This window comes from Pristiophorus japonicus, chromosome 2 (assembly GCF_044704955.1).
Source record: "Pristiophorus japonicus isolate sPriJap1 chromosome 2, sPriJap1.hap1, whole genome shotgun sequence".
Lineage (NCBI taxonomy): Eukaryota > Metazoa > Chordata > Chondrichthyes > Pristiophoridae > Pristiophorus > Pristiophorus japonicus.
In genome coordinates, this window is record NC_091978.1 from 247,690,781 (window position 1) to 247,718,482 (window position 27,702).

Here is a 27,702-nt window from a genome sequence, read left to right on the forward strand (position 1 = left end):
TCTCTCTCTCTCTCTCTCATCCCCCCTCTCCCATCTCTCTCTCTCTCTCTCTCTCTCTCCCCCCTCTCCCATCTCTCTCTCTCTCTCTCTCTCTCCCCCCTCTCCCATCTCTCTCTCTCTCTCTCTTCCCCCCTCTCCCATCTCTCTCTCTCTCTCTCTTCCCCCCCTCTCCCATCTCTCTCTCTCTCTCTCTTCCCCCCCTCTCCCATCTCTCTCTCTCTCTCTCTCCCCCCCCCCCATCTCTTTCTCTCTCTCTTCCCCCCCTTCTCCCATCTCTCTCTCTCTCTCTCTCTCTCTCTCTTCCCCCCTCTCCCATCTCTCTCTCTCTCTCTCTCTCTCTCTCTCTTCCCCCCTCTCCCATCTCTCTCTCTCTCTCTCTTCCCCCCTCTCCCATCTCTCTCTCTCTCTCTCTTCCCCCCTCTCCCATCTCTCTCTCTCTCTCCCCCCCCCCTCTCCCATCTCTCTCTCTCTCTCTCTCTCCCCCCCTCCCATCTCTCTCTCTCTCTCTCTCCCTCCCTCTCCTATCTCTCTTTCTCTCTCTCTTCCCCCCTCTCCCATCTCTCTCCCATCTCTCTCTCTCTTCCCCCCTCTCCCAACTCTCTCTCTCTCTTTCCCCCTCTCCCATCTCTCTCTTCGCCCCTCTCCCATCTCTCTCTTCCCCCCTCTCCCATCTCTCTCTCTCTCTTCCCCCCTCTCCCATCTCTCTCTTCCCCCCTCTCCCATCTCTCTCTTCCCCCCTCTCCCATCTCTCTCTCTCTCTTCCCCCCTCTCCCATCTCTCTTTCTCTTCCCCCCTCTCCCATCTCTCTCTCTTTCCCCCCTCTCCCATCTCTCTCTCTTCCCACATCTCTCTACCCTCGGCTCTCACCCCGGACTCTCTCTCTCTCTCTTTCTTCCCCCCCCTCCCCCCGGCTCTCTTCCCCCCCCCCCAACTCCCATCTCTCTTTCCCCCCCCAACTCCCATCTCTCTTTCCCCCCCCAACTCCTGTCTCCCTTTCCCCCCCCAACTCCCATCTCTCTTCCCCTCCCCCCCAACTCCCATCTCTCTTCTCCCCCCCCCCAACTCCCATCTCTCTTCTCCCCCCCCCCAAACTCCCTTCTCTCTTTCCCCCCGCAACTCCCGTCTCTCTTTCCCCCCACCCCATCTCCCGTCTCTCTTCCCCCCCCCAACTCCCGTCTCTCTTTCCCCCCGCAACTCCCGTCTCTCTTTCCCTCCCGCCAACACCCGTCTCTCTTCCCCCCTCCAACTCCCGTCTCTCTCTCTCTCTCTCTCTTTCAGCCCTCCGCTCTCTCTCATTCTCCCCCCCGCTCTCTCTCTCTCTCTCATTCCCCCTCCCCTCATTCCCCACTCTCTCTCCCTCTCCCCACCGCCTGCTCACTCTCTTCCCCCTGCACGTGCTCTCTCCCCTCCCCCCCACTCACGCTCTCCCTCCCTCTCCCCCCACTCATGCTCTCCCTCCCTCTCCCCCCACTCACGCTCTCCCTCCCTCTCCCCCCACTCACGCTCTCCCTCCCTCTCCCCCCACTCACGCTCTCCCTCCCTCTCCCCCCACTCACGCTCTCCCTCCCTCTCCCCCCACTCACGCTCTCCCTCCCTCTCCCCCCACTCACGCTCTCCCTCCCGCCTGCTCACTTTCTTCCCCCCGCACGCGCTCTCTTCCCCCCATTCACTCTCTCTCCCCTCCCTCTCCCCCCGCCTGCTCACTCTCTTCCCCCCGCACGCGCTCTCTCCCCCTCCCCCCAGCTCGCTCTCTTCCCCTCCTCCCACCTCGCTCACTGTCTCTCTCCACCCTCCCCCGCTCTCTCTCCCGCCCTCCCCGCGTTCTCTCACTCACGCCACCCCCCCGGCCGCTTTCTCTCTCTTGCCCGCCCCCCCACACTCTCTCTCGCCCCACCCCCCCGCTCTCACTTTCGCCCCGCCCCCCCCGCTCTCGCCCTGCCCCCCCCCCCGCTCCCACTCACGCCCAGCACCCCCTCACCGCTCTCACTCACGCCCCCCCCCCCCGCTCTCACTCTCTATCTCCCGCACCCACCACCCCCCCCGGCTCTCTCTCTCCCGCACCCAACACCCGCCCCGCTTTCTCTCTCTCTGCCTCCCTCTCTCCCCTCCCCCTCACTCTCTCTGCCTCCCTCTCTCCCCTCCCCCTCTCTCCCTCCCCTCCTCCAACCCCCGCCCCTCAGTCTCCCTCCCTCTTCCCCCAGCTCTCTCATGTTTCTCTCTCTCTCTCCCCCCCCCCGCCCACCCCACCCCCACACACAGCCCGGCTCTCTCTCGCCCTCCCCCCACCCCCTCGTACTCTCTCTCTCTCCCTCGTCACCCCCGCGGCTCTCTGTCTCCCTCCCCCAAGGCTCTCGTGCTCTCTCTCTCCTCCTCCCAGTTCCCGTCTCTCTCTCTCTCTATCTCACCCCTCCCCGACACAAGTCTCATTCTCCCCATCCCCCCACCGCCTGTTCTCCCCCACACCGCCGCTGCTCTCTACCCGCGCTGGGGCCTGGTCAGAGGCTCGGGGCTCGGCGGTTTAGTCGGAATGATGAGGGTTTTATTAAACGGCATCCCTGTATGCATGGAGCTGGATACCGGGGCCAGCCAGTCACTCACGAGCGTTCAGCAATTTGAGAAGCCATGGCCATTTAAAGCCAGCAGACCCAAATTAGCACATATAGAGACACAATTACGGACTTACACGAAATAAATCATTCCGGTGCTAGGCAGTGCAATGTTGGCTGTCACACACAATGGGTTAGTGAATCGGCTGCCGCTCTGGATTGTCCCGGACAATGGTCCCGCACTGTTGGGGAGGAGCTGGTTAGCCGAGATGAACTGGAAATGGGGGGATGTTCACGCAATGTCATCTGTGGAGCGAAGTTCGTGCTCACAAGTCCTACAACAATTCAATTCACTATTCCAACCTGGCTTCGGGACTTTCAAAGGCACTAAAGTAGTGATGCACATCACCCCGGACGCCAGGCCAGTGCACCACAAAGTCAGAGCGGTGCCGTATGTGATGCGGGAAAAGATCGAGAGCGAATTGGACCGGCTGTTGAGAGAGGGCATCATCTCACCTGTTGCATTCAGCGACTGGGCGAGCACCACCGTTCCCGTCCTAGAAGCGGATGGCTGTCAGGATCTGTGGCGACTACAAGGCCACCATCAATCAGGTGTCCCTACAAGATCAATACCCGCTCCTGAGAGTGGATGACCTCTTCGCCACGCTGGCAGGCGGAAAACTGTTCACCAAGTTGGACCTCACTTCAGCCTCTATGACCCAGGAATTGGCCGACGAATCTAAACTACTGACCACCATCACCACGCAAAAGGGACTGTTCATTTATAACAGGTGCCCATTTGGCATTCGATCAGCGGACACGGTTTTTCAATGAAACACGGAAAGCCTGCTCAAATCCATTCCTGGAACGATTGTATTCCTGGACGACATCTTCATCACGGGTTGAGACACCGAGGAACACCTCTACAACCTGGAGGATGTACTACGCCGACTGAACCGGGTCAGCCTGCGACTCAAGAAGTCTAAATGTGTGTTTTTAGCTCCTGAGGTTGAGTTTCTGGGCAGGAGGGTTGCTGCAGATGGGATTCGGCCTACTGAATCCAAAACAGAGGCGATTCGACGAGCACCCAGGCCCTGCAACACATCGGAGTTGCGTTCATTCCTGGAACTATTTCGGGAACTTTCTGCCGAACTTGAGCACGTTGTTGGAGCTGCTACACGTGCTCCTGCGTAAGGGTTGCGATTGGTTTTGGGGGGACTGTCAAGAACGGGCTTTTGATTGGGCGTGAAACCTACATTGTTCAAACAAGTTGTTAACCCTTTACGACCCCTGTAAAAAATTGGTTCAGACATGTGATGCATCGTCCTCTGGGGTTGGGTGCGTGTTGCAGCAGCGGAATGCTGAGGGTCAACTATAACCTGTGGCTTATGCCTCCAGGTCGCTCTCTCAAGCAGAACGAGGATATGGGATGGTCGAGAAGGAAGCGCTTGCATGTGTCTATGGTGTAAAAATAATGCATCAGTACCTCTTTGGTAGGAAGTTTGAATTAGAGATGGACCGCAAGCCATTAACATCCCTGTTGTCAGACAGCAAGGCTATCAATGCCAACGCATCAGCTCGCATACAGCGATGGGCTCTCACGCTGGCTGCTTATGACTACTCCACCCGGCACCGGCCCGGCACTGAAAATTGCGCTGACACGCTCAGCAGGCTTCCACTGGCCACCACTGAGAGGGCAGCAGAGCAAAGCGCCGAGATGGTCATGGCTGTCGATGCCTTTGACAGCGCAGGCTCCCCCATCACAGCCCGCCAGATCAAAATCTGGACAAACAGAGATCCGCTCCTATCCCTGATTAAGAAATGTGTCCTGACTGGGGATTGGGTGTCCGCACACGGAGCATGCCCTGAGGAGGTCAGACCGTTCCACAGATGGATGGATGAACTCTCCATTCAAGCCGACTGCCTACTATGGGGCAACCGGGTAGTTATGCCCCAGAAGGGCAGGGAGGCATTCATTAGGGAACTCCACAGCGAGCACCCAGGCATTGTGCTGATGAAGGCCATTGCCCGGTCACAGGTTTGTTGGCCGGGAATTGATTCAGACCTGGAACACTCTGTTCGCAGATGCATGATGTGTGCCCAGCTGGGTAATGCCCCCAGGCCCACCAGGCCATGGTCACGCATTCATGTTGACTACGCAGGCCGGTTCATGGGTAAGATGTTCCTTATTGTGGTAGATGCGTACTCGAAATGGATCGAGTGCATCATTCTGAATTCATGCACGTCATCCACCACTGTGGAAAGCCTACGTACGATCTTTGCAATCCATAGCTTGCCGGACATCCTGGTTAGTGATAATGGCCCATGTTTCACGAGCTAAGAATTCCGAGAGTTTATGTCGGGTAATGGCATCAACCACGTCAGGACTGCCCCGTTCAAGCTGGCCTCCAATGGCCAGGTGGAACTTGCGGTCCAAATCATTAAGCAAGGTATGCTCAGGGTTCAAGGACCCTCCCTACAATGCCGCCTATCGCGTCTCCTGCTGGCCTATAGATCCCGACCGCACTCGCTCACGGGGGTCTCGCCCGCAGAGCTACTAATGAAACAGACACTCAAAACTCGGTTGTCCCTCATTCACCCAGTCCTGACCGACATAGTTGAGGACAACCGCAAGTCACAAAACGAGTACCATGACCGTAATGTGAGGGGGAGACGTATAGAAATAAATGATCCTGTATTCGTCCTCAATCACCCCATGGGGCCCAAATGGCTTGAGGACACTGTAATTGACAAAGAGGGGAAAAGGGACATCGTGGTAAAACTCAACAATGGTCCGGAATCACCACAGGTGACAGACACTCACCTCAGTGTCCAACAACCAGAGCCCCAACTGCGGGGCTCCACGAGGGAGCGTAGACCACCTGAAAGACTAAACCTCTGATCCCAATAAGACTTTGGGGGGGGGGGGGGAGGTGATGTCATGTATGTAACCACAATGTAACACCACTGTATTACTGTATACACTCAACCTAGATGCACACCTTGACCACAAGGGGTGAACTTGTGGGAGACACTCCTTATCTAATCACACAGGTATAAAAAGAGAGGTCCCACGCAGGGTCATTGTCTTTGGAGTCCTGTGAAAAATGAGTTAAGGTCACAGAGTGACCTTGTCCCCAGAAGGTGCCTCGTGTGGTTTCATACTGTAGAGTAAGGACTTTACAGGAGTCAGCCAATATTCCACCCTGCTAGAGCTAGTAAGCTGCAGCAGAGCGCCCGTTTGGCAGCCACAACTTACCAGTGGCAAGACAATGAAGCCTTGGCCTCACACTGGCATATATAGATGGTCATACCGGCCACTCCGCTGGCTTCACACCTGTTGTGGGTGCTACTTGAAAATCGCCCCCACCATGTAACATTCTTTCGGATAATAAGTTAAATCAAGGCTCCGTTTGTGCTGTCAGTTGGATGTAAAAGAACCCATGGCACTGTTCAAGAAGGGAGGGCGAGTTGTCCCAGTGTCCTGGCCAACATTTATCCTTCAACCAACACCTAAAGCAGATTATCTGGTCATTTATTTCATTGTTTGTGGGAGCCTACTGTGTGCAAAATGATTGCTGCGTGTCCTACATTACAACAGTGACGACACTTCAAAAGTACTTTATTGGCTGTAAAGTGCTTTGGGACGTCCTGAAATCATGAAAGATGCTAAATAGATGCAAGGCTTTCTTTTTTCAGTGGCTGAAGGCAGCCTGGAAATCGGTTTCAGTCGGACTCCGATGCCTCTGACAGCATTTGTGTTGTTTCTTTTACTGTAACAAAAACCTGGGATAAATTAGCATTATCACTACGAAAAACCACAGGGGTGGATTATGTAAGAAACTAAAATGTCACATTGATTAGGGAAAGGGTTTCTTTTCTGACATTCAGGTGTTGGGCTGGGGCAAGTAGTAGTAGCTTTAACTTGCATTCCAGTGCCCTTCACCTGTCCTGGGCATGCTTGATACATTCATAAGAAGATAAGAACATAAGAACATAAGAAATAGGAACAGGAGTAGGCCCTATGGCTCGTCGAGCCTGCTCTGCCATTCAATAAGATCATGGCTGATCATTAACCTCAACTCCACTTTCCCGCCTGATCTCCATATCCCTTGATTCCCCATGACTCCAAAAATCTATCTATCTCAGCCTTGAATATATTCATAGACTCAGCATCTACAGCCCTCTGGGGCAGAGATTCCAAAGATTCACAACCCTCTGAGTGAAGAAATTCCTCCTCATATCTGTCTGAAATAGCTTACCCCTTATCTTGAGACAGTGCCCACTAGTTCTAGACATTCCATCCAGGGGAAACAACGGGCCGAAATTCAGTAACACAAGAAACCTGGCACACCGATGAGATTTTACCTGCTTTTACCGCAGGGATCCATGATGTGGTCGGATGATCTTCAGGACTTTAAAATTGTTTCAAAGTCCCAACGGAAGTCGGTCATAGTGGGGGCAGGAAATCGACAGGAAGGAGCTGAATTTCAGTTGGGATTGGGACTCCGCCGCTGTGGTGGTGACATCAACGCGCATATGTGTCACCATGCTTTCTCCGCTCTGTTAAAGTGGAGAGAATCTGTCAGTTTTCATCTTCAGCCACTGGGCCACCAGGGAGGGTTTCAGCCGGGCCATCAGCCTGGCACCCAAGAGAGGGTGTCAGGCTGCCCATTGGCAGCCCGGCCGAACCCGCGGGCACTATCATGCCGACCGATCGGGAAATCAGATGGCAAAAATGAATACATAGAAGCCGCGGCAATGGGCCCTCCCCTTGAAGAGCCATCATGCTGCCGGGCCGCACACACTGGGGATAAGGTACATCGACACAGAAAGCTGTCGGGGGCAGCGCGCGATGGGGGATTGATTTTTTGACCTGAATTTCGGTCGGTGCATTTCTCAGGTGAGGAAGAGCGGTGGTGCGCATTCTGATGACGCGTTTGCGCTGGTCATCAGCATTGGAGTGGAATCGGGTCCAAGCCGAAAAATCCCTGACCTGAATTTGGGTCGGGTCAGCCAGTTGACCACAAAGCGGTGGCCACAAGATACTGACGCATGGCCGCCGCAAACAGGCAGTAACGGGTCTTTCTGAGACCCTGAATTTTGGCCCCAACCTCTTGGCATCTACCCTGTCAATCCCCTTCAAAATATTGTATGTTTCAATGAGATCACCGCTCATTCTTCTAAACTTCAGCGAGTATAGGCCCATTCTACACAATCAGCCCATTCTACCCAATAGCTCATTATAAGACAGACCTCTCATCCCAGGAATCAATCTAGTGAACCTCTGTTGTACTGCTTCTAAGGCAAGTATAACCTTCCTTAGATAAGGAGACCAAAACTGTGCACAGTACTCCAGGTGTAGTCTCACCAAGCCCTGTACAATTGTAGCAAGCCTTCCTTACTCTTATACTCCAGCTCCCTTGCAATAAAGGACAACATGCCATTTGCCTTCCTTATTGCTTGCTATACCTGCATGCTAGTTTTTGTTTCTTGCACAAGGACACCCAAATCTCTCTGAACACCAACATTTAAAAGTTTCTCACCATTTAAGAAATATTCTGTTTTTCTATTCTTCCTACCAAAGTGAATATCCTTACATTTCCCTACATTATACTCCATCTGAAACCTTACTGCCCACTCACTAAGTCTATCTATATCCCTTTGCAGACGCTTTGTGTTCTCCTCACAGTTTACTGTCCCACCTAGCTTTATATCGTCAGCAAACTTGGATACATTACACTCGGTCCCTTCATCTCGGTCATTAATATAGATTGTAAATAGCTGAGGCCCCAGCACTGAACCTTGCAGCACCCCACTGAAAAAGACCCGTTTATTCCGACTCTCTGTTTTCTGCCCATTAACCAATCCTCTATCCATGCTAATACATTACCTCTAATCCCATGAGCACTTATCTTGTATAATAACCTTTTATGAGGCACCTTATCGAATGCCTTTCGGAAATCCAAATTTGCCACATTCACTTTATCTACCCTGCTAGTTACATCCTCAAAAAACTCTAATAAATTTGTCAAACATGATTTCCCTTTCATAAAACCATGTTGACTCTGCCTAATTATGTTATGATTTTTTCAGTGGCCTGATACCACTTCCTTAACAATGGATTCCAACATTTTCCTGACAACTGATGTCAGGCTAACTGGCCTGTAGTTCCCTGTTTTCTCTCTCCTTTCTTTCTTGAATAGTGATGTTACATTTGCTACCTTCCAATCTGCTGGGACAGTTCTAGAATCTAAGGAATTTTGAAAGATCAAAACCAATGCATCCACTATCTCTGCAGCCACCTCTATTAGAACCCTAGGATGTAGGCCATCAGGTCCAGGGGATTTGTCGCCTTTTAGTCCCATTAGTTTCTCTAGTACTTTTTTTCTGCTTATATTAATTACATTAAGTTCCTCACCCTCACTAGACCCTTGGTTCACCACCATTTTAGATATGTTTTTTGCGTCTTCTACTGTGAAAACAGATGCAAAATATTTGTTTAACGTTTCTGCCATTTATTCCCCATAATAATTTCTCCTGTCTCAGTCCCTAAGGGATCAATGTTTACTTTTGCTACTCTCTTCCTTTTTACATATCTGTAGAAGCTCTTACAATCTGCTTTTTTATTTCTTGTTCATTTTCTCTCATAGTCTATTGTTTTACTTTGTATTAATTGTTTGGTCATCCTTTGCTGGTTTCTGAAACTCTCCCAATCCTTAGGCTTACTACTATTCTTCGCAACATTCTAAGCTTTTTCTTTCAATCTAATGCTATCCTTAACTTCTTTAGTGAGCTACGGATGGATCACTTTTCCTGTGGATTTTTTGTTTCTTAATAGAATGTGTTTTTATTGAGAATTATGAAATATTTCTTTAAATGCTAGTCACTGCTAATCTATTGCCATCCCTTTTAATCTATTTTTCCAATCTAACTTAGCCAACTCATCCTTCATACCTATGTAATTGACTTTATTTAAGTTTAAGACTCTAGTTTCCTTTACCATTCTGCCTGTCTTTTCAAAATGTCAAGCACCCTGGAACATTTAGTTCCCAACCTTGGTCACCTTGCAACCACATCTCTGTAATTGCTATTAGATCAAACCCCTTTATCTCTATTTGTGCCACTAGTTTATCTATCTTATTATGAATGCTCCATGCATTTAGATAAAGAGCCTTTAATTATTTTGTTTTAACCATTATTCACTGCTTTGACCTTATTCTCTTCTGCACTGCTGCCATTAAATTCTTTGTCCTTTCCTGTCGCACCCTACTTATTTTTACCCAAATTGCTACACTGTTCTATTACATTGACATTTCTCTTCAGATATCTAAATTTCCCGTCACCTGACCCATCCCCCCACAATTATTTTGTTTGAAGCCCTATCTACAGCCCTAATTATTCAATTCCCCAGGACACTGGTTCCAGCCCGGTTTAAGTGGAGTCCATCCTGACAGAACGGCTCCCTCTTTCCCCAGTACATGTGCCAGTGCCCCATGAATTGAGAATCATTAAGCACATTCAGTCCATCAAGTCTGTGCCAGCTTTCTGAAAGAGCTATCCAATTAGTCCCACTTCCCTGCTCTTTCCCTATAGCTCTGCAAATGTTTCCTTTTCAAGTATATATCCTCTTCCCTTTTACAAGTGACTATTGAATCTGCTTCCTTTCAGGCAATGTATTACAGATCATAACTTGATAGATTAAAAAAAAAATCTCCTCATCTCCCCCCTGGCTTTTTTGCCAATTATCTTGAATCTGTGTCCTTTGGTTACTGACCCTCCTGCCAGTGGAAACAGATCTACTCTATAAAAAACCGTCAATGTGCAGAAGGAACTTAAGACTCAGTCTTGAACCAATTCTTCCATTTTTGATGAGGGCAGACAGAAACAATAGGTATATAAATTCATGCCAGTCTGAAAGAGAATTAGGTTGATTCCCGATAAGTAAAATCTATATAAAAAATGCTTATACTTCCTCACATATATGTATCTTATTTACTCTTAGAACACTTTATGGTATCCACAAAAGTGACTTTTCAATGTAATGCCTTTATAATGATCACAAAATAAGATCATAAACATTAAAATCTTTCTATTAATTCAGATTTCTCCATCATTTGCAAAATGGTTATTAATTTGAAGATAGAGTATTACTATTCAGAGAAGTGATACAGCATGTCGGATCTGTCACTGATAGGGCTGGTGGAGCTGGTTCCTGTCTGTGGTCGCCAAGGCATCTATCTGTTGTTTTCAGACAGGTATTATCGAGATCAATCATATATAGACAGAATAAAATATCAACTTAACATGCAATAAATAATCTTTCAGTTGTCTAACTTCACAATGTGGATCGTTCGGTAATCTCTTCTCAGAAAATTCAAGTGGCTTAAATAACATCAGACCCAAGTTACCAACAGACAAAGGCAATAAACAGCCATCAAATAAAGCATCTTTGTTCAGCAATCTGTTTAAAGAACAGAAATGAGTGTCAGTAATGTTTAGTACAAGCACTTAACACTCTCCTATTAACTTCTTCTCTCCATTATTTTGACAGGGGGATTAACGCATTTATTTTAAATAGGTTAACACCTCCATTGGGGTAGCAGAGAGAGGACATATACAGCAATTAGTCAGGTAGCTTCTGAAAACAAAAATCAGGTAGGTTATTGTTTAATTGTGAGATGTAAAGCTAGAAATGTTGCTGCTGTGCATTTTTTGTATTTATCAGCATGTCATTGCCTAATGAACACACAGCTTTATCTTTTAATTTAAACGTATCCAGTACATGTGCAAGTTTCTCAAAGTAACCAAATAATTTCAAATTTGATTTTAACTAAATTACATCTCACCAAGAATAGGTCCCACTGCTCTGGCTAGATTTTGCGTGGGGAACGTAAAACTGAAGACAGATGTTGAAATTTACAACAAACAAAACACTGCCTCTCCCACACATACCAAACAACAACTTGTAGTTATATAACACCTTTAACATAGTAAAACATCCCAATACACTTCACAGGAGCGTTATCAAACAAAATTTGACACCGAGCCACATTAGGAGATATTAGGACAGATGATCAAAAGCTTGGTCAAAGCGATAGGTTATAAGGAGCTTCTTAAACGAGGAAAGAGAGGTAGAGAGGTGGAGAGGTTTAGAAAGAAAATTCCAGAGCTTAGGGCCTACGCAGCTGAAGGCACGGCTATCAATGGTAGAGCAATTAAAATCGGGGTACGCAAGAGGCCAGAATTGGAGGAACGCAGATATCTTGGAGGGTTGTAGGGCTGGAGGAGACTACAGAGATATTGAGGGGCAAGGCCATGGATGGATTTGAAAACAAGGATGAGAATTTTAAAATCGAGGCATTGCTTAACCGGGAGCCAATGTAGGTCAGTGAGCATAGGGGTGATGGGTGAACAGGGCTTGGTACGAATTAGGACATGGGCAGCTGAGTTTTGGATCACCTCTAGTTTATGTCAGGTAGAATGTGGGAGGCCAGCCATGAGTGTGTTGGAATAATCAAGTCTAGAGGTACCAAAGATATGGATGAGGGTTTCAGCAGCAGATGAGCTGAGGCAGGGACAGAGTTGGGCATTGTTATGGAGGTGGAAATCGGTAGTCTTAGTGATGGTGTGGATATGTGGTCGGAAGCTCATCTCGGGGTCAAATATGACACCAACAAGTTGCGAACAGTCTAGTTCAGTCTCAGACAGTTACCAGGGAGAGGGATGTAATGTTTTGTGTCACTGCATTTGGCCAAGACAGGCACTATTAACTGATCATAAATAAAACACCATCATGTTATATTTGTTTACCTGTTTATATAACAAAATTATATTATTTTGTGACTTTTTCTGCAGCTTATGATTGTAATGAACACTCCTGAACTAGGGAAATTTGGGGATTATCTAGTTTTAAAGTACTACCTGGGAATTAGATGCATGAAAAGCCAACTTAAAGCTGTTATGCCCTAATTGATATTGGCCTCTGGTTTATCAATCCATTCTTATCCCATTCCATTCTTATCTCAGTCCTAGAGGTAGGACCTTTAATTGCATACATCAAATTTCTCTCACTGTTTGTCATCATTGAAAACAATGGCAGAATCGATTCTTTGTTACTTGCGAATTCTATTTGAAGAAATATATTTTATTACCAAGAAGCATTAAAGTGATTACAGTTCTTAAGGAAATAACTGGCCTACTTAAATTAATGATATGCAATAAAGGCTGCATGTTTGAATTGACAATTTAACACTATACAGAGGTCAGATTTTGAGGTCAACATAAATCTAATTTAAGTGGTTGTTTGTATGGTTGACACTTAAAACAGGGGAAGCACACACACCATTACCCTTGATTTCCTCTGGACCCATAAATCTCTGAAGACTAAAGGCACTTTTATCTGTTGTCTGACATCCCTGTTGAATAATGACTTCATTAATATACAAGAAGAGGCACAGACAAAGTTTATAAAACCATAAAAGCTAAAAGATGAGCTGATGTGTGGCTGACTTGAAAAAGATTTTAACTCGTCACAAATTATTATTTTACTTTGTGTTCCCAAAACTCAGACATAAGTTTATTTGTAAAACATAAAGAGTGCCTTGAAAAGAAACAGAGCTACAGCACTTTCTCTTCTTTACTCCACATAGTATTTGCAGCATTTTATAATGTATTTCCTCATCTTCTTTAAGTTCTTTCGTAACCACTGTACTGTTCCCTGATTAAGAAAGACAGGCTCCCGAACTTCTTCCCATGGCAGCCTTGTCAAGACTGTGGAAATACGATGTTGTGAGATTTTCAATTGCGAGCCAACTGCATGTCCAACCATCACCTTGTGATGCAAAGAGGAACATAGTTAAAAGTGCTGTCCTACAACTGATAGGGAGGGTGCTCCAAGTCACCAGTATTCTCCCGTGATCATTACAATAGCCAATTCTTAACCAGCAATGACTACAGTGAGAAGTTTTTTCACCCAATTACCTGATAGAAATCTGCTAGAAGAAGTGATCTCTCAAAGGGGAGGATGGACATTGGCTGTAGTAAACAAGCAGCTGGTATAATGCCTTTCCAAAAATGGTAATCTTTTGAATTTCGAGCAAACTCTGGTAACCAACTGAGAAGTCTGTGGTTCAATGCACATCCGTATGTTATCATTGTATGAAAGCTCTCTATGAACATAATGGCCCAGAATTTGCGATTGGAGGCTTCCTGCGGGCGGATGTCTCCGATCGCAACAATTTCTACGAAAGTACCTGTTGTTCCCGGAATTTTGAAGACTTGCGTAGAGGGCCACATATTCCAGCAGTGTATGCGCTTCGTACATCACTGGAATCACATGGGCCAACTCATCCTATCAGAGATGGGGTATTCCCATTCATTCTTATGGTGATTCCATAAGTATGAATGGAATACCCTCCAAAATACACAAGCACGTAAAATAAATTAAAAAAACTTCACATATTTAAAATGAATCAAAATGGAATTTAATTAATTATTTAAAGCAAAAATGTAATTTTCTGAAAAATAAATTTACATATTTTAAAGGGTCTAAAATAAACTTACCTTATTTAGTAGGATTTTAAATGTTTAAATTATTGAAAAAAAGTATTCTGTGCTTTAAAAGTCTTACGCTGATAAAAGTACTGACGTGGATAGAGAACTGGTTGGCAGACAGGAAGCAGAGAGTCGGGATAAAAGGGTCCTTTTCAGAATGGCAGGCAGTGACCTAGTGGAGTGCTGCAGGGCTCAGTGCTGGGACCCCAGCTCTTTACAATATACATCAATGATTTGGATGAAGGAATTGAGTGTAATATCGCCAAGTTTGCAGATGACACTAAACTGGGTGGCGGTATGAGCTGTGAGGGGGACGCTAGGAGGCTGCAGGGTGACTTGGGCAGGTTAGGTGAGTGGGCAAATGCATGGCAGATGCAGTATAATGTGGATAAATGTGAGGTTATCCATTTTGGGGGCAAAAACATGAAGGCAGAATATTATCTGAATGGCGGCAGATTAGGAAAAGGGGAGGTGCAACGAGACCTGGGTGTCATGATTCATCAGTCATTGAAAGTTGGCATGCAGATACAGCAGGCAGTGAAGAAGGCAAATGGTATGTTGGCCTTCATAGCTGGGGGATTTGAGTACAGGAGCAGGGAGGTCTTACTGCAGTTGTACAGAGCCTTAGTGAGGCCTCACCTGGAATATTGTGTTCAGTTTTGGTCTCCTAATCTGAGGAAGGACGTTCTTGCTATTGAGGGAGTGCAGCGAAGGTTCACCAGACTGATTCCAGGGATGGTTGGACTGTCATATGAGGAGAGACTGGATCAACTGGGCCTTTATTCACTGGAGTTTAGAAGGATGAGAGGGGATCTCATTGAAACGTATAAGATTCTGACGGGACTGGACAGGTTAGATATGGGAAGAATGTTCCTGATGTTGGGGAAGTCCAGAGCCAGGGGACATAATCTTAGGATAAGGGGTCGGCCATTTAGGACTGAGATGAGGAGAAACTTCTTCACTCAGAGAATTGTTAACCTGTGGAATTCCCTGCCGCAGAGAGCTGTTGATGCCAGTTCATTGGATATATTCAAGAGGGAGTTAGATACAGCCCTTACGGCTAAGGGGATCAAGGGGTATGGAGAGAAAGCAGGAAAGGGTTACTGAAGGAATGATCAGCCATGATCTTATTGAATGGCGGTGCAGGCTCGAAGGGCCAAACGGCCTACTCCTGCACCTATTTTCTATGTTTCTATGTTTCTAAGCAGGCCTTACGCCTGCTTTCATCAGTCGTAAGCATTTCAAAATGCATTAGTTGGGCATTCGTTGGGAAAATAGCCCAACCCTCCGCCCGCGGAGGCCCTTTTCTTTTGGATTTGCACAATCTGTCAAGAGGATTCTTGACAGATTGCAAGTTCCGGGTTTAGGCGCATGCGCTTTGCATGCCTAAACCCGGAACTTGTGCAGCCCCTGTGTTGCTTCACTCTTCTAGTGGTGAAATAGCCTGCCTACATTTACTGACTTAGACATGAAGTACTGGAGCCTCATAAATCTAAATCCAACACAGGAGTCAATACCTTTCAATATTTTGTGACCTGGTCCTCATACACATATGCCGATGAGCTACAGGCACCAAACGGGTGCCCCGCTGCAGCTTGCCGGTTATGGGAAAATGAGAAATCAGGAAGCTCCCATGCTCAACTTGCCAGCAGTCAAGTCTGGGGGTGGGGGATATCCTGGAACGGGCTGCGATGTGCACATGAGGAGGACTCCATTTCTACCTGGCTCCACCAGAAAAATAAACATTTTCTGGACCATTTTCTGAGCAGCCTTGAGTGGGCCTGTTAAGAACCACTGATGAGCGGAACATGTGTGGTCCACGCTATACCATTTTTGTACTTGAACATTGAAATCAGGTCTTACAACCGGCATCAGACCCCAATTTACACATTTAAGCAGCTGCCCACCTGTTGCAGATAGATGGCTTGCTCCACATTTATATTTACCTGAAAATTGTATGAGGCTGCCCTCTGGTGCCAATGGGGCAACCGAGATACTCCCCACACCACCTTGATTTTCTACTGCTGGCCAACTGTTTTTCAGCCAAGAAAATTGCCTCCTATATCACTGACATTTTTCTAACCTACTAATTTCATGGCTCTGATCTTCTGCCTCTGATCCTCTTGCCTTATCCATCTGCCTCTAATCCTCCCTCCCTAGCTCCATGATTCCAATAATCCCTCATGCCTCCCATCATGCAAGCATCACCCTATGCTAGATCACTCATTTGCCAAAGTTTTCCTTCCTGTTTGCAGCATGTGTCTCCCACCTATCCCATATGCCTTTGAGTCCCACATCCTGCAAATGTGCAATTCTCCCCTGGCTGTCTTATATCCTCTGAACATTTTTCCCACCTGGCTCTGAGTTGCATCCACTAGCTCTGAGCCTCTTACTGATTTGAGGCTCATTGCAATAATCAGGGAACAACAGAGGTCCATTAGGCAGGTGACTGGAATTGGCTATAAAGAAAAGTCTGCCCTTTGAGCGTGCCTCAAGCACTGCAGGTGTTCACTAACACCATCTGCACACACAAGCAGCCATTACGGTTAGGACTGCAGTAATCACCCTATAGCATGTTTCAGTGTTGTTGGGTCAGAGTGTATTGATTCACAGTAAAATAAAAAGTAATAGCATCCCTTCTCAGATGGTTGAGATCAGAAATCCATATTCTGCCACGCAACATTCTGAATATCAAAATGTACTTGACTTTATTTTATAGCTGCTTTTATATTGCATTTAGTGGGCTGCAAAGTGAGTTTTTATGGATCTTCCGAGCAGTTGGCCTTAGCAAATGAAGCAAGTTTAATCTGGGATTGCCACCAGCTGTGTGAGGCTCCTGCAGCCGTCCCAACCACAACTAAAAAACTAAAAAATGAAGGGGGTCATTTTTACTGTGGTAACGCCCCGAAATTCTCAGGCAAAAATGTACTGCCCCTTCACCCACCCGATCCAACTGACACCAAGCTGAAAGAGGCCTAGCACTAGGCAGCTGGAGTAGCCGCCTGTTTCAGGCGATAGATCCATTTAATGTGCAAATTGTGGCCCGATGACGCACATCAGATGCCGATTGCCATCTTGGAAGATGATTGATTTTATTCGTGGTACAGCTGAAGAGGATCAGAAACAGTGTCTGGAATTTTCCGGGGTAGTAACGGGCGCGACCGGTGGCGGGTTGGGTGGGAAAGTTGTTGTTCTTCAACCCGCTGTCATCCCACCTACAAGCGTCTTTCTACCAGCTGTGTCACTGAGGAGCCGACCTGACCGGCAACAGTGGGGGACTCAATTGAGATGATTATCATGCAGTTTACAGGCACTATAGAGCCTTTCGTCACCTACTTTTAAAATTTGCATGGACACGGGATTCACGCAGGTCAGGAACCACTTCAGTCAATCTGAGGCAGGAGTTCCGTGGCCATTGCTCCAGCTGATTACTTGACAGCGTGAAATGTTCAGTGAAAGCTCCCACGTGGCAGATGATCACTTTCCTCAGGCAGAAGCTGTTGCTCAGTCCATTTCCAGTGGAGATTCTGCAGGCTGCAAGTGTTTCCAGTAAAGTCTCCATCCATTGTCATCTCATTGAAAGAACTCTCCCACCATTGACAGAATGCTTCTTTCATCTGTACTTCACCTGCCATCTATTCTATCAACTTGGATGCCGTTTGTACTGTCTCATCTTGGTCCTCAGAGTCACCATGATGAGCTCCAACACCAGCAGCATTAGACATATCAACAGCACCAACAATACCAACCTTCTCCACAATCACCTGATGCTGCACAGGACATCAGCATTTGACCACATTGCTACTCGGGAGGCCAGAGATGGCCTCAGCAGGACCAGATTTAGTTAACTTTACACTTTACACCCTGGCTGCCACATGATACGACAGGTTGCACCACCCCACACCAACACCATAAAGCATCCCTACAATGCTCAAGCCATTCCTTTCACACTCATCACCATTGCTGGGGTTACTGTTATGTCTCACCATTCACTGCAACTCACTAAGCCACTTCCAAAGGTGCACACAAATCTGTCCAAGACCAGAAAATTTTGAAAATAAAGATTTTTATGTTTGTCAGCAGTTTAACAGAAACTTTACATAAACATTGGATAAAACACCCAAGTGGCTACCTTTGTGTGTTTTTAGTTGGTATGATTGCACTAGATCAGGGTGAGTGTCAGGGGTGGCCAGTGTGATGGGGGTGTGATAATATAGATAGAGAGGGATAGGTGGAGGTGCAAGGTATTTTGGTGTAAGGATGTGCAGGAGTATGGTCGGGAAGGCAGAGTGATGGGGATGTGATGAGAGGCACAGCAGGATGAAGTTGAGTATGGCTTTGTACTAATGTTTCCTGATCATATGGAGGGAGTCAAGGGAGAGCCTGGGTGCAGCCCTCTGCTTCTGTGCAGTCAGTGTCAGTGTTTGCAGCACTCCAATGTCATAGTGCATTGACAACACTATGTTAGATTAAACTTCAAAAGTAATGTGGCCATAGTCCCTTTAAAGTTCCTGGCTGAAAACGCATCATGAACAATGTCATCAGACCCGCTCCATCTCATTGGCCAGGTTACGTGTTGGGCGGGCTTAATGGGCCCCATTAAGGTAAGTTTATTTTCAACAATGGGAAGGGGCCAGCAACGGGGTCTCAACTTACAAGGGACACCGGCCGCACTGGACCTGCCCAGGTAGACAAAATTCCGGCCAGTAAGTTTGAACTTATTTAAGCTTATTAGGGGGATAAATTTGAGGCATTTTCACTTCCCGTTAGCCTCCTAGGTTTTCATCCGGGTGCAGCGCTGCTAATGACTCCCGCTAAATTCCGGGGGAGTTTAGCGACGACGGTAATGGTAGTGGCCCGCTCCATTGTGCCAGTGATGACGATGCCATCACTGTGTACAGTGACCCATTATTGCCCTGGAGTGAAAATTCGGGAGCGCCCCCATAAGCTGCGCCAGGTGATGCCAGCGGCAGTTTCAGCAGGCGCATACTGGGGCTGTAGGTTGCTCGCGGGGCAAAATTTTATGGGACGGTGGCGCTTTAAAAAAAAACAGCCGATGCTTGGTGCATCGTGGGGTCTGTGCCGCAATCTTGCAGCCCGGCACTCCATTGATGCCACGGCACCCCGCTCCCCGGTGATCCAGGTAGGGACCCGCAGAGTCAGCAGCTCTATGCGGTAGCGCTACGCATCCCACCGTGTAATGCTGTACCCCTCTCGGATTCCTTCTGCAACGCACGAGCCTCACAGAGCAATTGGAGCATGTTATTTTGCATCCACCTGCTCTCAATGGCGGTAACCTGAAGTTAAGTCACAGGACGGGACTTCCGTGCCTGTTGCAGGAAATCCCACCCTCGCGGCTGTTACTACCGCTAAACAGGGCACTACGCAATTTTCCCCCCATGATGTCAATCCAAAAAGAGCAGAGGTGCTCCTCCAGGCTCCACAAGAACAATGTGCTATACCCTGAACTCCGTGTTCTTCCTCCCCCGTGATTTCTGCCCCTTCCCCAGGCCTAGCTTGCTACTGATGGTCGTCCTCTTGGCCACCCGATATTGCACTGACCAAGAGCCGCAGGAATGGCGATAAGGCCTGGGCCTCAAAATGGACCCGGCCTCCCATTGGCACTACGGGCCACCCGATGGTTAAAATCTGTACTAACATCTTCCAACACATCCATTCCTGCCGTGTCAGATAATTCATTTTTTATGTTTATTGAATAAAAACGTTTCACAACTAGACAAGTATTATTTTAGTGGGGGATTCCAAAGTGTACTGATCTCCACATTCCTCTTTATTTTGCAATCGGAAGAACACAGAGCTCTGTCCAAGCAGCCTGTTAAAGGTTTCTCAAGTCCAAAGGTCTAAGCTGATATAAGTGCTGGACCACTACCAATCCTAATAAACCCAACTAACCACTATGGAGAGGATGATCGAATAATGTTCTCTCTCATGGTAACCAACAACACATCATGTCCCAGGACATCTGACTACAAATCAATACTTCACAAGTCTCCAGTGCTCCTTCTCCATACATCTGCTAACAATCTAATTTTACCCTCAATCTTTGCCAAGCTACTCATGAATCGCTTATCTCAACACAAGCTGCCGTAATAGAGGTTTCCAAGAAAAAGCACAAATTACATCCTCTACCTATTTTTGAAATAAGAAAAAGAAATCAATTAGAATCTGGGTAGAAGCAGCAGGAAAGCAGCTGGGGACAGTTTGGTTATTGAACACTTGCCTCAGTCTTGTGAAATAGTGTAATCTGCTGTGGAGAAGAGATAACCTTTGGCCAAGACAACGAACCACTTGATGAAAAGCGGGATGGGCTGAGGAGGAGACAATTGACTGGAAATATATGGACAAATTCAAAATGGGAATACATTCTATTTTCTATGTATCACAGCAATATTGATTTTGTTTAAACCTAACAATGCAAGTACAATTTTGCAGCAAGCATACATTTTCAAATTTTGCTTCTCCCAACCCCCTACCCATACCCATTTGCTGAATTGCACTGGGATGAAGGGGGTTGGGCGTGGAGTATTAATGCAGCAGCTGAGATGCTACCACAACAAATTCAACAGTTGCCACTGTTTTCACAATTATCACGTTTCAAAAGACTCCATGTCATAGACAGTACAGGTGGACTTTCACCAAGTCAGGCGAGCCATGAGTTGGGTGATCAAGTTGCCCGTCTGATGTCACCCATCTGAGGCCCTAATCATTATGATGGTGGGGCTTCATTTAAATCTCATTGGCAGGCTACCCGAATATTTCCAGTGGTGATGAACAGTCTTCCCAATTGCGGGGAGGATGTCAGTTAGAGCTCGGGAGGAAATGGAGGAAAGTAAGAGAGGGAGGTAAGGAAGAAGGGAAGGAAAGGAAGAAGGGAAGGAAAGGAAGAAGGGAAGGAAAGGAAGAAGGGAAGGAAAGGAAGAAGGGAAGGAAAGGAAGAAGGGAAGGAAAGGAAGAAGGGAAGGAAAGGAAGAAGGGAAGGAAAGGAAGAAGGGAAGGAAAGGAAGAAGGGAAGGAAAGGAAGAAGGGAAGGAAAGGAAGAAGGGAAGGAAAGGAAGAAGGGATTATTTTGTCTGTTACACCCACCTTCTGCTCTATTGACACCTTTTCCATTGAACCACTCAGCTTCTCTTCTTTGTTCCATGCTAGCTGGCATTGTAAATGGTTCCTTCTCAAGTACATCTAGAGTACTGTGTGTAGTTCTGGTTACCACATTACAGAAAATATGTGATTGCACTAGACAGGATACAGAGGAGATTTACAAGGATGTTGCTTGGACTGGAGAATTTTAGCTATGAGGAAAGATTGGATAGGCTGAGTTTGTTTTCTTTGGAACAGAGGAGGCTGAGGGGAGATCTGATTGAGGTGTACAAAATTATGAGGAGCCCAGATAGAGTGGATAGGAAAGACCTATTTCTCTTGGCAGAGGGGTCAACAACAAGGGGGCAGATTTAAAGTAATTGGTAGGAGGTTTAGAGGGTATTTGAGAGGAATTTTCTTCATCCAGAGGGTGATGAGAGTCTGATACTCACTGCCTGAAAGGGTGGTAGAGGCAGAAACCCTCACCACATTTTAAAAGTACTTGGATATGCACTTTGTTATGTATGTATGTAAACGTTACCAAAATGCAAGACTTGCCACTAGGGGGCAGACCTGTGGGAGACCGAAGGGTCACCTGTGCACCCTGGGGCAAGCAGATATAAAAGCTGATTCACCATGCTGCTTCCCCACTCTTGAGTCTGAATAAAGAGACTAAGGTCACAACAGTTTGAGCTTGCGATACAGTCCTGTGGATTTATTCTGAACATAACAAATTGTCGACGAGGATGGGATCACGAACTTTCACGAGGTAATGATTGCCGTTGGTATTCTTGAGAGATTTGTTGAGGGTGATGATTGGGAAGCCTTCGTTGAGCACCTCGACTAGTACTTTGTGGTCAACGAATTGGACACAGCGATCAAGCGCAGGGCGATATCCTCACCGTATGAGGGTCATCGGTATATGGCCTCCTAAAAAATTTGCTGGCACCGGTCAAACCAACGGACAAATCTTACGCAGAGCTGTGTACGCTGGCTAGGGAACACCTCAAGCCAAATGAGAGCATCCTGATGGCCAGGTATCGCTTTTACACGCACCGTCGCTTCGAGGGCCAGAATGCGGCGAGTTTTGTCGCCGACCTGAGATGCCTTGCGAGACAGTGCGAATTTGCAGGATCCTTGGGGGAAATGTTGCGGGACTTTTTCATGCTTGGAATTGGCCACGAGGTCATTCTTCGCAAACTGCTGTCTGCCGAATCTCTAGATCTGAGCAAGACCATCACGATAGCCCAAGCCTTCATATCCACGAGCGATAACACGAAACAGATATCTTCACAGAATCGTAGCTCACCGGCAAGTAGTGTGCATAAAATAATGTTTTCAGCAGGCAGAATGGCACAGAGTAGGGCCCACTCGACTGCAGAGGCCAGACCTAGGCCTAGAGTGACTCAGAGTCCGCCGTGGGGCGTGAATGCGTATCCATTAGCACCATATTGGTGCTGCTGGGCAGCCATAGAGCTCATCAACGTCGATTCAAACCCTATGTGTTCAAGGGCTGTGGAACAATGGGGCACCTCCAGTGAATGTGCAAATGATCTCTGACTCACGATGAACAAGCAGGAGAGGCAACTGAACTGGAGGATGAAGAGGAAGTATATGGGATACACACCTTCACCAACAAAAGCCCTCCAATAATGTTAAAAGTTGAACTTGACGGCACTCCAGTCTCCATGGATCTAGACACGGGGGCGTGTCAATCAGTTATGAGCCAGAAGGCATTCGAGAGGCTGTGGGGCGACAAAGCACAGTAACCCAGGCTGATCCCGATTCAGGCAAAGCTGCGCACCTACCTCAAGGAACTGATACCAGTTATTGGTAGTGCGGACATAAGAGTATCTTATGAGGAAGCAGTGCATGATTTACCACAGTGGATTGTTTCAGGTGATGGGCCAACGCTGCTTAGTAGAAGGTGGATGGGGAAGATTCGAAGGAACTGGGAAGACCTCTGCATACCTTCTCTGGTGAACGACGTCTCCTCTTCTCAAAGGGTGAGCAAACCACCACCTTCAGCTGAACCAGGCATCGAAGTGCAGATCCAATTGCAGATCCCCGAGGCACAGGCCGCTCATCATGATCACAAGGAGGTGAAGATCAACCAAGCAGTGGTACAGGCACGGTACCCACGGTGCCCAAGGCCGACGACCTCTTTGCGACGATGGAAGAGGCTCCAGGTCGACCATGCGGAGTGGAACTCTGGCCGAAACGATCCGAATGCATCTTCCCGACGCCAGAGGCAAAATCCCTGGGGTGGAAGATCGCGGCAGTCGGCATCACGGATATGGATGAGAGGGCATCCAGACCACGGAACAGAAGAGCATCCAGATCACGGGAGGAGAGAGCGTCCAGACCACGGGAGGTCGCCGCAACGGAACGGAGTAATGTGTCGCCCAGCAAGGAACACAACGTAGTTTGGGGCAAAGGTAAAGGGGCGGCCGCTGAGAAGGCCAGAAACCCACCACGTTCCAATAAGTTGTTTGCACTATGTAACCCATGCGAGCGGTCCTTCATGGCCAATTACGTACCATTATATGGGGTCGGGGGGATCTTACAACAAGCCAATGTAACGGGCGAACACCAACCGGTCGTATATGTATCTGACAAAGTACTTGTAACAAGTGATGTGTTATCACACGGGCTCGGGTGTGTTGTACAGCAAGCCAAAGTAGCGGGCCAACCCCAACCAGTTGTATATGTATCTAACAAAGTATTCGTAGCAAGTGAAATGTTACCACATGGGGTCGGGAGTATTGTGCAGCAAGCAAAAGTAGCGGGCAAGCCCCAAACGATTGAACATGTATCCAATAAGTTAAATAAAGCAGCAGCCTGTATTCACGGGACCAACAAAACATACCAAAGAGTGTCCCAACATGTGCTCGAGTCAGACAAGCTGCTCATCCCACAAGTTTGGGAGAGCAGAGGCACTATTACTGATGCGTTGTTTCGAGAAGGCCTAACACTGTCTGTGCACTGCAACATGATCCGCCACGGGCCAGGCACTGAGAACAGCACTAATGCCCTCAGTTGGCTACCATTGAGCTTGTGATATAGTCCTGTGGATTTATTCTGAACATAACACATTTGAAGTGCCATAACCTGCAGGCGCTACGGACCAAGAACTAGAAAGTGGGATTAGGCTGGAAAGCTCTTTGTCGGCCGGCATGGACACAATGGTCCAAAATGTCCTCCTTCTGTTCAGTAAATTTCCATGATTGTATGGGCTGGACTTTGCACTATGATCGCCAGCGCCCAATAATGGGCGATATTAACGGCCTTAGTGCTTTCTTTATTTTTCAGGATCGCTGGAATATCGGCCATTTAAAAAATCGCTAGTTTCACCTTTTTAATTTGGGCGGATAGCCTTAGCGAATGTGAAATGGGCCTTAGCGATGTATTCAGTTGTGTAAGGCTGGCATCCACAGCAACGGCCGTCCTGCGCATGCCCCATTTTTTTTTAAGCAAATAACTTTTCCCGCGATTCAGGAAGTCAGTGGTCATCTGCGCATGCTCAGAAGAGAGGGAGAGAGAGAAAGAAGGTGGAAAGAAGTATGTGCAGTGTGTAAGATGTCAAATGAAGAATCTACAATATGCAGCAGCAGCAGCTTTCAGGGAGAAGGAGGGCGAAAGCATTCTCTGTTGAGACTAATGAGACCCTGGTTAATGAAGTGGCGAATCGGTGGGGCCAATTAACCCGGGGTGGGCGTGGGAAACCTCCCCCTCGCATTTATCAAAAAATATGGGGCGATATCGCCGCCCTGCTATCATCGGTGGCCCACAATAGGCATGAGGCAGACCAGTGCCACAAGCGGTGGAACAGTCTCGTTGCATCAGCAAGAGTAAGTATTCAATTATTACATTTTAAATTGTAATGACTCATTAATTAGAATGTAAATTTGCCAGATTGTAATTAAGCTGGGTAATCTTGGATAGCTTCCCTGCTAAGATTTGGACTGGGTCGGAACCGAGCCCTTTAAGTCTAATTTTGCTGAGATGCCTTACATTTAATCAACAGTATTAATTATTATTATTGAAAGGCTTTGATCGAAAATTGTGGCCAAAGGAATGACTGGAAACAAACAGACTGCAAACATTCGGCATTTCTACCACTTTAGTTTAGAAGGAGAATTATTAAATGATATCACTACTTGTGTGCTGTGAGCAACTCTTTAACTTGGGCACTGTCTCCTTTTTGGTTACGTTGGTGGATGGGACGCGACTGAGCACTGAGGGGCCCGGTCAGATTTACCCAGACTGTGTGAGTCTCTCCGGCTGCTGTAACTCAGACAGTGACCCAGCCTGGAATGGGGCAGAGCTGCCCTGGCTCACTCTCTGCCCTGGGACACTTTGGAACATTAACTCCGGCTACACGCAGCTATCCGAGCACAGCCCATGGACACGGTGCCCCCTCCCATTACAGTCCTCTCATTGCCGAGCTCACCAGCTGTGCTGATTCGCCCTCCTGGGGGACCTCCATCAATTCAAATAAACCGCCTACCTCCCCTCAGGTGCCGAATAGCACAGCCTGTGGATGGGGCCTTTCATGGAGATTGTACGCGAGATGTTTGGTGTTATATATGTAAACTTGTAAATACCTTATGGAACCACCAGAGGGCTCATCCCCTGAAGTCCCTATTGATCTCACAATCCCTTGGGAGCAACTGTATTTAAGGAGGCCTCACAGGCTGGAGAGGCACTCTGGAGACCTGTAATAAAAGACTACGGTCACACTTTACTTTGAGCTCACAGAATCTGGTCAGACTCTTTATTCATACATAACAACTGGAGATGAGATACAGATGACGAACTTAACAATGCAGAGAACAGTGGGCATCCTGGAGAAATTTTCAGAGGTAGATGATTGGGAAACCTTCGTGGAGCGACTCGACCAATACTTCGTGGCCAAAACGAGCTGGAAGGAGAAGCGAACGCTGCCAAACGAAGGACAATCCTCCTCACCGTTTGCGGGGCACCAACGTATGGCCTCCTGAAAAATCGGCTTGCTCCAGCGAAACCCACAGAGAAATCATACGATGATTTGTGCACACTGGTCCGGGAGCATTTGAACCCAAAGGAAACGTTCTGATGGCGAGGTACCGGTTCTACACATACAAAAGGTCTGAAGGCCTGGAAGTGGCGAGCTATGTCGCCGAGCTAAGACGCCTTGCAGAACATTGCGAATTTGAAGGACATTTGGAGCACATGCTCAGGAAGTTCTTTGTACTTGGCATTGGCCATGAAGTGATACTTCGCAAACTTTTGACTGTAGAGACCCCAACCTTGAGTAAAGCCATAGCGATAGCCCCGTCATTCATTGCCACCAGTGACAATACCAAACAAATCAAACAAAGTGCTGCTACAATTGCTGTGAACAAAGTAATGTTGTTTTCGAATCGCAACGTACAGGGCAGGCCTCACATGCCTGCAGCTGCATGTCTGCAGATGTCTCAGAGTCCAACATCAAGGGTAATGAATGCTAGGCCATTAACACCTTGTTCGCACTGCGTGGGTGATCATCGTTTCCATTCATGCCGCTTCAAAGGATACGTTTGCAAGGGTTGTGGAACAATGGGACAACTCCAAAGTATGTATAGGCGAGCTGCAAACCCTGCTAATCCTGAAAACCACCATGTTGCAGAGGAGGACAGATCCATGGCGGATCACGATGAACCAGAGCCTCAGACTGAGGAGGCAGAAGTATTTACCACAAAGTGTCCCTCGATAATGCTGAAGGTTGAATTAAATGAACTCCCGGTGTCAATGGAGCTGGTCCAGTGTCCCATTAGAAATGCAGGAAGAGATAAAACCGTACCAGCGGCGCAAAGATGAAATGTCTATACAGGCAGACTGCCTTCTGTAGGGTAATCAGGTAGTGGTACCCAAAAAGGGCAGGGACACTGTCATTAATGACCTCCACAGTACTCACCCAGGCATTGTAATGATGAAAGCGATAGCCAGATCCCACGTGTGGTGGCCCAGTATCGATGCAGACTTAGAGTCCTGCGTGCACAAATGTAACACATGTTCACAGTTAAGCAATGTACCCAGGGAGGCGCCACTAAGTTTATGGTCTTGGCCCTCCAAACTGTGGTCTAGGGTCCAGGTCGACTATGCAGGCCCGTTCTTGGGTAAAATGTTCCTAATGGTTGTAGATGCATACTCCAAATGGATTGAATGTGAGATAATGTCGGCAAGCACGTCCACTGACACCATTGAAAGCCTGCGGGCCATGTTTGCCACACACGGCCTGCCTGATGTCCTTGTGAGTGACAACGGGTCATGTTTCACCAGTGCCTTCAAAGAGTTCATGACCCACAATGGGATCAAACATGTTACATCTGCCCCGTTCAAACCAGCATCCAATGGTCAGGCAGAAAGAGCAGTGCAAACAATCAAGCAGAGCTTGAAGAGGGTAACTGAAGGCTGACTGCAGACTCGCCTATCCTGAGTCCTGCTGAGTTACCACACAAGACCTCACTCGTTCGCTGGG

General features: G+C 47.5%; 1 protein-coding gene across 6 annotated transcripts in view; it reads right to left on the reverse strand.

Moving 5' to 3' along the window:
* The window catches only part of LOC139245293 (bifunctional heparan sulfate N-deacetylase/N-sulfotransferase 4-like), a 976,369-nt gene that overhangs the window by 394,176 nt on the left and 554,491 nt on the right, over positions 1-27,702 (reverse strand). The window contains exon 1 of one of the 6 annotated variants that reach the window (XM_070871157.1): positions 6,915-6,986. The exons of the other annotated variants lie outside the window; for them this stretch is intronic. The gene's annotated coding sequence lies outside the window, so the exon portion shown is untranslated. Of the gene's footprint in view, positions 1-6,914; positions 6,987-27,702 lie in introns of those variants that run through there. 6 annotated transcript variants of the gene reach the window in all.